Source organism: Nanorana parkeri, unplaced genomic scaffold (assembly GCF_000935625.1).
Source record: "Nanorana parkeri isolate BGI_ZX_2015 unplaced genomic scaffold, ASM93562v1 scaffold725, whole genome shotgun sequence".
Classification (NCBI taxonomy): Eukaryota; Metazoa; Chordata; class Amphibia; order Anura; family Dicroglossidae; genus Nanorana; species Nanorana parkeri.
The window spans coordinates 32,755-38,106 of record NW_017306993.1 but is presented as its reverse complement, the minus strand read 5'-3'; positions in this window follow the sequence as shown (position 1 = coordinate 38,106).

The following is a 5,352-nucleotide window of genomic DNA, read 5'->3' as shown; positions in this document are numbered from 1 at the left end:
TCCAGTTTTCATAATCTTTCATCCCCTTTCAACTCGTATCCAACTTTCAAGCTATTCCAACTTTCACCCTGCTCGCACAAACAGAGGGGAGCTGGACTGTATCGGAATATCTGTTTCCACGGGGGAGTGTGCGGCCCCAGGAAAAGTGAAGTTTTGATGGATTATTTGACCAAAGGAATCAGACTGCCTTTTGTTTAAAGCCCTTTATGTTGTTTAACATGTAATTTATAGAACATTTTAGACTAGACATAACCTGGCCTTGACTCTTGTCATGAAACCTTGTCTTTATAAATTTGAAAGACGTAAAAAAATTTCCACATATAAATCTGGGGTCTGTTTATCAAAGGTGGGGGAGAGAGATGGAATAAAGCACAGTAGCATATGTGCACACATAACTATTATTCCAACATGAACCACTATTGTTCTCCTGTGTTGTGTCACTAGATGGAAAATTGTAAACCTGCATGATTGTGTTTATACATTACTGTGTTTATATATCCCAACAAGTGATTGCTGCTGTTCAGTAATGAGGTCATACACTTAAGTTTTTTTTCCTATAGTAGTATAAAGAGAGCTTTGGAGAAATTATCAGTAGTATAATTGAAAAAGTATCCAGGCTCCAGGACTCTGAGCAGGACTCACTAATCCCAGAAAAACCGCAAAGCTGGTTTTCTCTCTATGAAACAACCATCAAACATCATGGAGGCCCTCAGCCTGTATGAGTGAAAGCCCTAGGTGACACCAGACCAGTGCCTCTCCAAACCTTAACATTCAGTCTCTCATCTGGTGCATGCTAAAGTGTACACCAAATGTTTATTTACATTGTGGGATGGGGGTCCTGGCAACACTTCTGTGCCAGCTGTCACCCACTTGGGTGCACTCCTGCCCTGCATCTCTTTTATCATTACAACTACAGGGAGAACTCCACATTATACTTCAAAAAGGTACTTTCTCTGTCTACCCCTTCTACTCTGTTCTGAACTCTAAAAAAATATTCCCAGGTCTTTTTTTTTTTGCTTAGGTTTCCTGGGCACACGCCCACATTCCGGTAATTTCCCGGTTGGCTGGAATTATCTATTAATCTACTCTCTTAAACCTGTAGGGGGCTTCTGTCACTGCTACTGTCAGTGCACTGTCTATCACTGCATTGACCCATTGTTCCTTGCATTTACACTCTTACTCGCCAAGGCTGCACCATAGATTTCCTGGGTAACATCTGGTTCCCCAAGCTCCTTGGAGGGTTCCAGGGATACCTCTGTTGTATATTTAAAAAAGCTTTTTGCTTGCATGAGAACAGTGTATTCCCAGCAACTGTAAGCATCACATTGACATATTCATAATCAGAAACCAACACACTTACAAACTCATTGTTAACTCCGGCATCACCATTATACAGTGCACAGAAGTCTCCCTTCATATAGTCAGCAGGTCACCTAATTGGGTCACTCCCACCACAACTCAGACACTCTGAGGGACCGAGCAGAACAGAAAAATTGTTTCATCGCTCCGTGTCAGAATAAAGAAAAAAAAAGACACAGCAGTGTATCTCTCCTTGGCCGGGAGCAGGAGACTCTCGGGGCTCAACTCGAGACTTTAATACTACTGAATCAAGATATTGCACTAGATACTTGTAGTGAAATTGCTCCTTATCAATAACCCTCTACTTACTAAGCTGGAATACTGCTGGGGCCGACGCTAGCCGAAGGATCGGCCAAAGCTATGGCTAGATCCTTCGGCAGCTTCGTGAATATACCCCTATATCTTAGTATACACCAAGATGGCACCGCCATCTTGGTGTACACCAAGATACACTCAAAGAAGGCAGCACGCAATCGCAGAATGCGCTGGCGGCCGACATGGCCACCACTCGTTCTGAATTTTCAGTGTGCTGAACGAGTGGTGGCCATATCGGTGGCCGGCTTGCCAACCAATCAGGAAGCCGGGCAGCGAGTCATTACACGGCGTCTGGCTTCGTGATTGGCCGGAAAGCCGGCTCCATGTTTTCTCGTCACACAGTGACAAGAAGCATGGAGACGGCTTCCCTGCTAGTCGGGGAGCCGGGTGGCGAGTCTCTACACGCCGCCTGGCTTCCCGGCTAATCAGGAAGCCAGGTGCCGAGTCATTACACGCCACCTGGCTTCCTTAATGGGACTTCCGGTATCTGTATTAGGTATATTAAGAAAATGGTACTCGTACTCGACACCGATAAACCGGACTTTAGGACTTTGATGGCCCACTATTATTAAAATAATGTTCCAAAACACACATGGGTTACCCTCCTAGGGGTTTTCAGAATCTCTCTTCTATAGGCAAAACAAAATACTTCACCAGCCTTCTGGCTTTTACTTGCAGTGACCTCACAGCTCCCTGCTGCACTAGCCCACACAATTACTCCTGGACAAAGATCTCCTCTGTTCCCCAGGTGGAGCCCTGAACACTAGTCAGCATACATACCATAAGTGATGTGCACAGCTGCACAATCAGCGGGTGTTGGTTACCAACCACCAAAACATAGACCCAGGGATGGAGGCTTAACTCCACCCAATACTCTACAAGGCCTACGCACTCCAGGACCCTAAGCAGAATGTACTAATCCCAGAGAAAATGGCAAAGCTTGTTTTCTTGCTATGAGACAGCCATCCTAGAGCCCCACACCCTATATGAGTAAGTACCCTAGGGGACATCGGTGCTTCTCTGCACTGTGACATTCATAGCACATTATGGTCACTAGACGGTGTTCAGGTGCATAGGAAATAAGTATTTATGTTCTGTGCTCTTCAGCTCCAAATAGTGGCCATAATGCAGTATTTTCCTGATATAAGATTTGACCTGAAAAGAAAACATACTAATAACTTTTGTTTTCGCCTCCAATCACGCAGGAGATCTGTAAATCGAGTTTCACAAGACAATTGGCCCTGCAATTTTGTTTTTCAAATACACCCCTAAATGTTTCCAAAATTTGTCCAAAGAATTGTTTACTTACCTGTGATTTAAAATGAATAGGGGTGTTACTGTTAAACAAAAAAAAGATGAGGCTTTAGTACTACGTTAAGTATTTACAAAAATATTATATCATAGTCCAATAGCAACCATTTTAATGAAACTACTATTTAACCACAATTTTAATGTAGCCTTTTCTGTTTGAAATGTATTCTTGTGTGGGTGAGACCATTCAATTGTAGGTAACACACCCCTCCCTATTATTTAGGATTCATTAATCATCTTGCATACCCACAGGGTTATTTCTGCACGTTTTGCCATCTAAGAAAGCTGTACCTTCTATCCTGGAATATTTAATATTTAATGTCAAGCATTTGGCCTCAACACAAACCCCTCAGGTACTTCCCTGGGGAACTCTTAGTTCCCCCCTTTCCCCTTGAAAGTACTTTTTTTATGTATTTACTCCAAGTATTGTAGTTTTCCCCTCTATCTACACATACTGAGATATATACCTGCCTAAAAACAACGTTAGGAATAGCTAGATTTAAAACAGCAATACTAAAGTAGTATCCTGAGGGAGCCCTCTTCTGATTGAAAATGTTTTTAGAGCTGATAAAAAGAACTATTGAATGGAATTTTATATGGAGCAAACTCATTAAAGTCAATAGATGTGGGCAATACTCCATTAACATGGGCAGACTATTTTCCCAGAGAAAATCAATCCTCATTTTACAGTATCTAAAAAAATAAGATGATTATTGTCCAAGGCAAACAAAAAGGGGCTGAATTAGACAATTGCTTAAGTCAAAACTCAGCTGTTTCAGAACAACAGATGATTATCATAGTTGAATTCCTATGCCAATTGCTGCTTTGTCAGAATGAGTAAAGGTGCCCATACACCTTACGACCATCGCAAGACTTTTGTCTTGCGATGGTCGTATGCTTCCTGAAAGCCCGTACGATCTGCCCACCTTGGACGGGCAGATCGTACTTGCGATCATCGAAAGCCCGCCCCGCTGAGGGGCGGGCTTCCGATGACGGCAATGCAGAACGGGCAGTGTGCCCTAAAAAAATCTAATCAGAACATTTGATAATGACATCAGAGACTTGACAAATGTCGCTTGAAATTTTATTTGTTTTTAACATTCAGTTTTGAAATGTATGGAGTTTCTTGAACAAAAATTACATATACTCTCAGAATTTCAATTTAGTTTGTATAAGAATTTTTTTTTCATTCGATTGTTTTGATCATTATGGTCACAAATTATTGTTGATTTGACTCCATTAACTAGTAAAAAAAACCAAGCGGTATGCAGGGATGGCTGCATGGTGTGAAAAGGGGGTGATGTTTGTGAGAAAATGTGCTGCTTACCTGACTGATGTTTTTTTTTGTGTGTGTGGGGGGGGATATGATGGATAACTGCTGTAAGTGAGATTAGGGGACATGTGCTTGATATTAGCTCTGTGTCTCAGTGTCTCTCAAGAGGGAGACATAATGGAGACCTGTGAAAGGGGTTGGATGTGCTGGATACTAGTGATAAGCCGAACAGCCCGGTGCTCGGTTCTAATTCAAACTTTCGAACATGGGACAAGTTTGAATTTGAACTCAATGCAAGTCTATGGGGCTAGAACTTTGAAAATCAAATGTCCCCATTTTGAAGCCTTATATGCAATTTATTGGCCATAAAAAGGGTATGGGGATTCGGGTACTGCCCTGGGGGACATGAATCAGAGCGGAAAAGACCCGACCAATGCAAACACCCCCCTGACCCCTCACCTTGAATCCCGGGATCCGCTGCCCCATCTCCGGCCCGGGACCGGCTCGGAGGGCGTCAGGAGGAATGCCAGTAAAGTGGCGCATCTGTATGATTTATAGAACCTGCTGCAGCAAAACTGACATTTGTAAAGAAAAAAAGAAAAATTTTTTAAAGCATGCGGTTCCCCTCCAAACAATACCAGACCCTTAGGCTGCGTTCACACCTGACCGTTTTGTAGGGCGTTCTACGCTCGACGAACGCTCTACAAAACGGTCAAAAATATAAATTGCATTGTAGTCAATGCCCTCGTTCCCACCTCGCCGTATTTCCGCCCGTCCCTAACGCCCTACAAAACGGCCCACGCCTGAAAAGGTCCCGGGACTACTTTGGGCTGTTTTGTAGGGCGTTTTCTATTTGGATACTGCCAAGTAGCCTTTGGAATCGCGCGACGGTCGCGCGGCTTTTTTACCGCGAATCGCGCGACAGACGCGCATATTACAAAACGTCTAGGTGTGAATGGGGCCTTAAGGTCTAGTAGGAATTTTGAGGCGGAAACACCCCCCCACAAATGGGGGGAAAAAACATGGGGTCGCCCTACAATTCCATACCAGACCCTTGATTTGAGCAGAGGCCTGGCAGGGCAGGAAAGGTGAGG